The sequence below is a fragment of the Cygnus olor genome, chromosome 2 (assembly GCF_009769625.2).
Source record: "Cygnus olor isolate bCygOlo1 chromosome 2, bCygOlo1.pri.v2, whole genome shotgun sequence".
Taxonomy (NCBI): domain Eukaryota; kingdom Metazoa; phylum Chordata; class Aves; order Anseriformes; family Anatidae; genus Cygnus; species Cygnus olor.
The window spans coordinates 131603039-131613761 of NC_049170.1; the positions used below are offsets into that span (position 1 = coordinate 131603039).

A 10723-nucleotide genomic window follows, 5' to 3' on the forward strand; every position below is an offset into this window, starting at 1 on the left:
TCAGATTGCTTAAATATATGCAGGACAGAGCGCAACGGTTCAGTCTCTCTCAAAGTATGCTCCTTTCTTAATGCTTCATTTCCATTTCCAGCATCTTCTAGACAAAATCAGTTTTAGAGAAGAGCAGCCTGGGCAATCACAAACGGAGAGAAGACGCGTTTTGAGGCAGATGTCAGTGCAAGTCATGCAGCATGTGGGGTGATGACGACAAACTTCTAATATAGACACTGACAAAGTCCCCATGGGTGTAAAGTTGACTCACTCCCCAGATATTCATTGCTTCTATTAGACACTGTGCAGGTCAGAACTTTGTGTTACACTTTTATTTTATTTTATTTTATTTTATTTTATTTTATTTTATTTTATTTTATTTTTTTCCCACAGCTTTAGACATATTTATGAATAAATATATCTTGTTCTTCTTTTGCTGAGCTACTTGTGGATACTTGTCTGGAGTTTGATTCATGTTTCTGTGTACTTCTTAATCATAACTGAATTAAAGCCTGAAATAAATGTATGTGATATATCAACATTGGCATGGAAATATTTTCATATTGCATTGACTTGTAAAGAGTAATGTTTATAGCTAGTCTTTAATTTATCTAACCCCCTAAAATCATGCTATATAAATGTGAGACAAGGTCTTAGCAAAGTCAGAGTCTTCGTATGTGAGTTGGTCTTCCTGTATGTCTTCCTTCTTATTTCTGCAAAGTTCAGTCTGGAGAAAAAGAATCTGATCAAAACAGGCTAAGTAGGAATCAAGGGGATTTTTTTTTTATTTTTATTTTTTCTTCTGAATAATCATGCCAGAAGGTGAAAATTAAACGCTTGAATATTCTCAAAAATCTTTCTCTGGCTCAAAGGAAAAATTTAAAATCCATTTAAAAGGCCATTGTAAGGATTTTTCTTTCGCCATTTTGGAAGTGGTCACTGCATGTGGAAGGCAAGTTATTTATTAACAGATCCTCACTTCTAAAAACATATAATGCACAATTCCCAGACCATCTTCTATAGCTATTTAAGATGGTCTCTTAGGAACTCAGTGATGCCTCACTCCAAGATCATCAAATCTGAGTCCAATCACAAAACAGAAGCAATAGCTAACAGAGTACATAATTTTTAGCATTTCTACAAACCACAACATAACATCTCATATTTTTTTGGACAAGGAGTTACTATTTGTGTGTGTATAGCTAGTGAAGTGTGAACTTAGGAATTTTATTAAAAAGCATGTGACTATCTGTCCTCATTCTACAATAGATTACATTGCTCTGGATGTTGCGTGTGCTGAGGAAGAAACTTTTGTTTAACATCAGCATAATTGACAGCAGGCTATGAGCTTCTGAATTAGGAAGCTGTAGCTCTTTTTACACCATTTTTGAAGACTGATTTAATTTGTAATTGCATGAATTCAACTCATTCAACTTCTACTTAACAGAAATTGACTGTAATGAACATTGGGAGTAAGGAAACCATGTTTCTCAGACTAAGACTAATTTACTAGTTTGTTTAGTCCAAAGAATGACTTTTTTTCCACTACAAGTTTAATATTAATTATTAATATTAATGAAATAATAATAATATTAATAAAATAATTTCCTTTCCGTTTTTCTTGATCTCTAATTCTAAATTCGCAAAGTGTATATAATCCTGTTGTATAATCTCTAGTTTTGTGGATTAAGTATTTAATTCCTGATATGTTACAATAGTTTTATGGCCAGAGAATGTTGCCATCAAATAGCCAGAAGTGGTTCTGAAGACTCATAAAACCAAACATGGCATGCTACCTTTTGTATGTAATTCTTTCTTTTAGTTTTGTTTATCATTTTAACTCGTGTTGCATGCAGATGACAGCTTCATTCCTAACTATGGGATACCAGGAAAAAACAAGTATCACATCATCCAGTCTTCTAAAATGGAAGTCAGTCCACTAAGAGTCTGTCCTCAGTGATAACCATTCTTTTTGTGCAAGAAAACTCTCGGTTTTGTTTGCTTTTTCATCAACTGTCTTCCTGTCACTGGGGGTTGTAGGGTGAGTCAAGCAGAACCTGCCTTTCATAAACCCATGCTGTCTGGCTCTGAATACCTGTTTGTGCTGTACATGCTGTATGATGGTATTCAAGACGATCTGCTCCATGACCTTCCTTGACAGGCCTGTAGTTCCCTGGATCTTCCTTCCTGTCTTTGTAGATGGATATCACATTTGTTAACCTCCAGACAACCGGGACCTCTAAAATTAACCAGGACTGATGATAAATCATTGAAAGTGCCTTGGTGAGGCACTTCTGCCAGCTTCTTCAATACCTGATAAACTCAGTACATTTGAAAAGGCCTGCATCTGTGCCTTCAAAATTGCATTCTTGAAGGATGTCCAGCCTTCCTTTTCTCTTTAGAACTGTAGATAAAATTTTCAGGGGAGAGCACAAATGCAGTTCCCCACTCCCACAATTTCTGAATTTCCTGCATTTGGGAAAATCACAGGAGTCAGCAAAGCAGTGTGCAGGGGATGAGCCTCACCCTAGGAAAACTGCCTGCCTAATCATATTGTCTCCCCTGCCAGGTAAGTATGGAAGATGGATGAATGGAATTCCAGCAGTAAGATTACATAGGCCATGATTTTGTAGGAAATAAAAAATATAAAGAGCAAATTCAGGCTCACATGAATGAAACAACAAGCATACATTGAAAGTAGAGTATCTGCTTAATAATATACTTTAATGCTGCCTTCATAATACTGAGGAGTCATATCTACAGACATTAGGTGTAGTCTGATCAGTGTCAAAACAGAAGGTCTATAATTTTTCTGGTCTATAACGTCTATGATTGTGAATGTAATTTCCCAAATTGCATAGATTTCAGTAGAGCTGTATCATCCTGTAAACATATATCTGGTTATATATCTACTAATGTTCTACAGTTTACATGAATATTTCTGCTTCTTGTTTTTCATTTTTCCTTGAACCACAGCTAAATTTCACAAAATAATTTTCCAAAGTGTATTATCTCACTTTTATTTATTTATTTTTTCAGACTGAATCTTATTCTAGTGTCGCTCACGATGATAATCATTGAAGAAACCTCTGTTTTTGTAGAATATGAAGGTGAATGAATACAGGTTAAAATTTAAGCTATATCTGGATGTAACACATTGGTTTATACAAAACCACAGTAAATTTTCAAGAAAGATTCTGTGACGCTCTGTATGAACCACTATCAATACAGTTCAGTTATATAACATCTGTTTCATTCCTTTAACCTGAAGTTCCTCAACTTTATCTCTATCTGGGGTCCAAGAGTGCTTATAGGATACACTGAAAGAGTTCTGCTATCCTTTTGGAAAAAAAAGTGATGCTAATATGAAAAGACACACAGTAGTCAACAAATATGTAAATTATGAAGTAAGTTACCATATTGTTTGGATGAGAAAGAATGTTAGATGAAACCTCCCAAGTGAAGAAACTTTCTAAACACACTAAGCTTGCTGTACAAATAAAAATATGTTTCAGTTTCTGCAATGTTCTTTAATAACCATACAGAATATGCAAACAGAGAGAGAAGCTCCCTATATTTCTCCAGTGATGTTTGCATGTACCACTTATTTTCAGATAATTGACAGCTGGAGCTTGTTTTAAGAATCCACATATGTGTTGATATATTTTTCATGGGAAGACTGGGAATTAAGGATTCTCTTCTCCTTCATTCTTGCTGTCACATTGATGTGTGAGATATTTTTCTTTTTTTTCTTAGCAGATTAAAATTGTTTTAAAGATTGTCTTCTCTTGAAGACCAAGTTATATTGAACAATCAAATTTTCACATCAATTTATATACTATAGTGATCCAAGTCTCACCCTTTCAACTTTGTGACTTCCCTTGTTCATACAGAAGAAAGCAATTTTATTTAGAAGGTGTTCTATACTGGACACAGTACAAAGTATAAAACAGCGAGAGCAGAAATAATGAATAAAAAATACAAGTGGGAATCAGAATTCATGAGTAATTAATGAATAATGAAGGAAGTAGACATTCTAAAAATCACCAATGCCAATTTTAGGAACCTTCAATAAATTATTGTTTATTTTTCTCTGAAAATCATCAAACCAGAATTCAGACTTTACTAATCAAATAATCAGAAGGAAAGGGTATGTGTAATGGATACTTTAGCCAAGTCTAGGTTGTGCAGAATATAAATAATGCAATACATTTTATTACTCATAAATCAGCACAAAATGTTCTGAAATGATTTTTGAAATTATATCACTTATTTTTAGTGTGTCCTGCCCCTTCTGAACCCTCACATCAGCCTAACTCAAACCCCTGTAGGGGTCATATCACTCATTCATGCAGACTTTTATTAGTACATAATTTTCTTCAGATTTAATAGTTTATTAATCATACTGTGTGATGAGGGTAAAAAAGAATGTAATTAGCTCAATACCTCATGCAGTATATGCCAATACTTTCTGGAACAATATACTAAATAGAAGCACTGGAAAAACATTCCTAACCAATTCCTATAATGTAAACTGTTTACCAGCTAGTCAGTCGAATACCATGGCAATATGCTGAGAAAGTATGCAGAATAAAATACTCCTAGCTGAAAGCTCTTTCAATGGAAACTGTAACCTTTTATTCTGTTTTTTAAAAAGTAAGCAAGACTTGCACTTGAAATAGAATTTACAACAGACAGCAATTAAGTAAAGATAAATATTTTTCTCATATAAACTGAATATCTGCAACCTTGGTCAACAAACTGATTTCCTGAGTGAGTTTGTTTTGAATGTATTAGAATATCTCTTTGAAATATTTAAGTATATGTAGTGGCTGCAAAGATTTGAAAGTCAAGATCATGCTTGCTAGAATTGCTCTGAGAACTCATCTGGGCACTGACACCATATCTATGCAAATTTAGCTGTCTGTCTACATAAGGCATATTGAAATCAAGGATGTGGTTTGCTTCTGTTCTTTTGACAGACATATCTGTCCAGCATCTCTATTTGCTGCTAGTAAGACATCTGTTAGTGACTCAAATATTTCTGGAAGGGAAAGTAAAAACCTTCAAGAATTGCAGGCACCTTGAAAAAAACTAGCTTAAAAATTTGCCAACATATCCAAAGCTGACATGTCAATTAAAAAGATACTACTGGCTGCATGGAGTTGTATATCTGCTCTGATAAGAGTGAACCTACCTCTCACTTATCAGAAACACTTGACCACAGTGAATTACTGGGCCTTTTATTTATTTCTATTTATTTATTTATTTATTTTCATTCAAGCAATTGTTGCAGGCAAAAGATGGGAAGTCCAGCTGGGTGGAACTGATTCGTGAGCACAGATATGAATCTCAGAACATGGAACAGAAAAACCTCTATTTTAAACCTCCACTCAAAACAATATGGTGATGATATCACTGGCCCTTTTCCACTGGCTTTAACAGAGGATTATGGCAGGTGAAAGTGCTGACATGTAGCAAGGCAGAACTTTAAGAGACAACTCACAAAGTAATTTGGGGACATTATGATGTTTCTCTAGAAGACGATGTGTAAATACCCCTTGGTAATGCATTTTAGCATTACCAGTTTAGGTCTGGTCACAGCCATCTGTTGGCTACAGTTCTACAAAACCATGTTTTTGTTAAGGTAGTTCCACTGTGAGCAACATGGGAATAAGGTATTTGTGGAAGAGGTGAAAAAAGACATTTATTTAAGAATCAATTAACTTTCTTTGCAAGTGGTAAGTTGGCCAATTAATTTGATGAATACTGCTTTCTTTTGAGAATATAATCATTCTTCTTGCTAGAAATTTTCCATAAAATCCTGCATATGTTTGTGATACTGTTAAATCAAATGAGATAACAAAAGGAAAACAACTATTTATTTACATTATGACTACCATAATAAAGGAAATAGTTCTACCACAAGCAATTTTGAAAGATCCTGGGCATCTTTTAAAGCTTTATTTGGATAAATTATTTCACCTCTCTATTATCTCTCCTTACTTATCTTTCAAACCCACAGCTTCACTGTTCTAAGCTTGGCTGATTCTTTTTGGGGTGGCATATCTAACTTGACATATATTCTAATGATTATTTTATGGTTTTTCTAAGAATTACAAAAAGAAAAAAATGTAAAACATTTTCTGTATCCTTAGAATCCTTATTATTTTCCCATGATAAATCCACATTTCTACTGTATTTCTTTTGCATTACCATCACAGAAACATGTAATGGAGGGTCATCAGGGAAACAGGAAATTTGCCATTATGGCAGACCTCCCAGAATCCTTTTTGAAGCAATAATGCTCTCTGAGCAGCTGTTTATTACTAATAATCTTTGAATATTTGATGCTAAAAACAATGCAATGGAGGAATAGCTAAGTATGTGTGAGTTATTTTCAGAGATCATTAAAATATGTAACATTCTGACATTGATTTATCACCAAGAAACAAGATCAGGAAAAATGCAGCGTGATTAACCGTAGTTTTACTTAGAAAAATTTCCTGATGGAGAAGGGAAATTATAGCAGAAGGTTTTGTTTGTTTGTTTGTTTGTTTTTCCTTTTCTTTTTTTTTTTTCCTTTTTTTTTTTTTTTCCTTCCTTCTCTTCCTTTGTCTACAGAGAGAGAGGAAACATATGCCTCAGAAACAAGAAGGAGGAGAACAGTTCACTGTTCACAGTATTATCACACTGTTAGTTGTAATATAATATGTATATAATAATATATCACACTGTTAGTTTAGGTGCAGACTGTCCCCACGTGCCCAAAGACAAGCCAGCGCAGAAGACTAGCCTGGTTGAACAGAGAGCGGTGGCTAGAACTTAAGAAGAAAAAGAGGGGTTATGACCCTTAGAAAAGAGGGCGGGCCACTCAGGAGGACTATAAGGATGTTGTAAGGCTGTGCAGGGACAAAATTAGAAAGGCCAAAGCTCATCTGGAGCTCAATCTGGCTACTGCTGTTAAAGACAATAGAAAATGTTTTTATAAATATATAAACACGAAAAGGAGGACTAAAGACAATATCCATCCTTTACTGGATGCGGGGGGAAACTTAGTGACAAGAGATGAGGAAAAGGCTGAGGTGCTTAATGCCTTCTTTGCCTTAGTCTTTAGCGGCAAGACAAGTTGTTCTCTGAATACCCAATCCCCTGAGAAGGGGATGGGGAGCAGAATGTGACCCTCATAATCAACGAGGAAAAGGTTGGTGACCTGCTACAGCACTTAGATGTATGCAAGTCGATGGAGCCAGATAGGATCCACCCGAGGGTACTGAGAGAACTGGCAGAAGAGCTGACCAAGCTGCTTTCCATCATTTATCAGCAGCTGGGGAGGTCTCGGTTGACTGGCGGCTAGCAAACATGACACCCATCTACAAGAAGGGCCGGAGGGTAGACCCAGGAACTATAGGTCTGTCACTCTGACCTCAGTGCCAGGGAAGCTCATGGAACAGATTATCTTGAGTGTCATCACATGGCACTTGCAGGGCAACCAGGTGATTAGGCCCAGTCAGCATGGCTTTATGAAACGCAGGTCCTGCTTGATGAACCTGATCTCCTTCTATGACAAAGTGTCGCGCTTAGTGGATGAGGGAAAGGCTGTGGATGTGGTCTACCTTGACTTCAGTGAGGCTTTTGACACCGTTTCCCACAGCATTCTCCTGAAGAAACTGGCTGCTCATGGCTTGGACTGGCGTATGCTTTGTTGGGTTAAAAACTGGCTGGGTATTTGGGCCCAAAGAGTTGTGGTGAATGGAGTTAAACCCAGTCGGAGGCCAGTCACTAGTGGTGTCCCCCAGGGCTCAGAACTAGGGCCAGTTCTCTTTAACATCTTTATCGATGATCTGGATGAGGGGATCGGGTGCACCATCAGAAAGTTTGCGGATGACTCCAAGTTAGGCGCATGTGTCGATCTGCTCGAGGGTAGGAAGGCTCTGCAGGAGGATCTGGATAGGCTGGACTGATGGGCTGAGGCCAACTGTATGAAGTTCAACAAGGCCAAGTGCTGGGTCCTGCACTTGGGGCACAACAACCACAAGCAGTGCTACAGGCTGGAGGATGAGTAGCTGGAAAGCTGCCTGGCAGAGAAGGACCTGGGAGTACTGGTTGATAGTCAGCTGAATATGAGGCAGCAGTGTGCTCAGGTGGCCAAGAAGGCCAACAGCATCCTGGCTTTCATTAGAAAGAGTGTGGCCAGCAGGGCTAGGGAAGTGACTGTCCCCCTGTACTCGGCTCTGGTGAGGCCACACCTCGAGTACTGTGTTCAGTTTTGGGCCCCTCGCTACAAGAAGGATATTGAGGCGCTTGAGCGTTTCCAGAGAAGGGCAACGAAGCTGGTGAGAGGTCTGGAGAACAAGTCTTATGAGGAGTGGCTGAGGGAGCTCGGGTTGTTCAGCCTGGAGAAGAGGAGGCTCAGGGGCAACCTTATCGCTCTCTATAAGTACCCTAAAGGAAGCTGTAGCGAGGTGGGGGTTGGTTTATTCTCCCACATGCCTGGTGATAGGACGAGGGGGAATGGGCTAAAGTTACATCAGGGGAGGTTTAGGTTGAATATTAGGAAAAACTTCTTTACTGAAAGGGTCGTTAGGCATTGGAATGGGCTGCCCAGGGAAGTGGTTGAGTCACCATCCCTGGAGGTCTTTAGAAGACGTTTAGATGTAGAACTTAGTGATATGGTTTAGTGGAGGAATTGTTAGTATTAGGCCAGAGGTGATCTTGGAGGTCTCTTCCAACCTAGATGATTCTGTGATTCTGTGATTCTGTGATGGTTTAAACAGTTGAGTGGACTTTTGTAACCTCAGAGATGGAGCATAGAAATATCATGACATGTAGGTTAATGTATTAATGTATATATTTTTCAAACCAGCATTTTACAGGTTCCCAGGCTTATAGAATACCAATATGTCCTATGTAAAAAGGTAATTATTAGTGTCAGGTACTCTCTGAATTTATATGCATTCTTTATATGCGTATATGCAATATATGGATTCTTAAAGCCTGGAGCAGAAGGTCATATGCAACCTGTGTGGAAACTTCACCAGAGCTTTGCTCTTTCAGCCACAAAATGTCATCTCCTCACACTTGGTCTTCCTCCTTGAACTCAAGTCAAGATTGCATTTTTTTTTAATTTCTTTATTTTATTTTATTTTATTTGAAACATGGTATCCTAGACCTTATCCTTTTCCTCTATCAGTGAGTGAGAGGGAATGCAAGCCACAGATTTACAGAACCAGTACATTTTTATAGTAATAATCACGTAGGGTATGATTCTGAAAATTGCCTAGAACTTTTTGCAATTTTATACATACAATTCTGCCAATGCTAGATGGAAACATTGACCTATTTGTTGCATTTATTTTGGAAAAGCTGAAATGAAAATCCAAGATCAGAGGCAGAGTCAAGCCTACCTAGATAAAATACAGGTCAACAGTGTTTCCTCAGGAAAAGTGATTTGTATTTCTACCAGAACGTATCCTTGGAATGAGTGTCAGCAGATAGCCACCAATATTTTTTTTCTAGTCCTTCAAAGTGTGTGTGGGAGAGCTTGACAACACTTTTATTGGGAAGAAAAGATGTGGTGGAATATTTGTCAAAGGTTCTGGAAAAACAAAAAAATTATTTTTTTTTTCCTCTGAGTAAAAGCGGTGGAAGGATTAGGAAGTCTCAACATACACATTACAGTTTCCATTACATATGACATTCTTCCCAGTATTTCCTTAGTAGCATCTCTTAAGGTTGTTATTGAAGAACATCACAGAATAAATGTTTAGAAATACTTACATGGGGTTAAATTCTTACACCTGGCCCATACATTGGTGTGTCTTTGGATGAGAAACTAAAGAAATGTTACCCTTGAGTTAGGCAGCGTGATCTAGGTTCCCTTTTCCAGCACCTTTGCAAACAAATCCAGATACAGGAGAAGCAAAGTTATTGAAAGGGTGAAAGCAGATTTTATAACAGAGCTCTTTCCGCAAACTCACTGAGAAAAAGAAAAGGAGAGAACTCAAGTCTCTCCATACACTATAGAAGCATCTTAAGCTTAAAACCTTATAGGAAAGTCTAAACTGGAAGATATGTTCCTGACTCAAATGCCAGCTGGTGCCTGAACACAGGCGAGAATAGCTTTCTCATTCTTGTTGCATCCTCTGTGACAGGACTGGTGACAGTGAGCTGTGTGGAATGAGATCTGCTACTGGCCTCTCAGCAACAGTCAGACTGAACCAGAGCTAGAAGTGACCAATGGCCACTTTGCCCCCTTCTGCCGTGCAGTCTCTTGGCCTAGAATTAGCTCTGGAAACACATATTTACATGGTGTCAAGCATGGTCTATAATACTAGAAGAACAAAACATTTTGTATTTAGAAAGCAAACAACTGTGGCACTTCAATGTCACATTAGCTTAAGAATTCTTTTTGCTACAATCAACAGTTGAACTTATGTTGTAGGTGGCAGCTGATTACACTCTGCTTTATTAAACAATTTTCTCTTGTGCTTTCTTGTCTAATTAAAATGTCTTCTGTGTTTAAGACCAGGTAAACATTGTCTTTGGAGACTATACTCAACCTTTAAAAACCTTTAAAAAGGTTTTCCTTAGAGCTATCATATTGTAGACAGATGTAGACAGTACCTGAAAGAAAGTATCTGAGAGACAGAAATAACTTTTTCACTATGTTGAACTTCTCTCTTCCAAAGAACACATCTTTATCAAAAATGTTGCCAATAAGAACACATAA

General features: G+C 37.5%; 1 non-coding gene across 1 annotated transcript; it reads right to left on the bottom strand.

Moving 5' to 3' along the window:
• Positions 1-2411: 2411 nt before the first annotated feature.
• Positions 2412-2568, bottom strand: LOC121066701. Its single transcript, XR_005817922.1, has one exon. It is a non-coding gene; the product is annotated as a U1 spliceosomal RNA (small nuclear RNA).
• Between the last annotated feature and the right edge of the window lie 8155 nt (positions 2569-10723).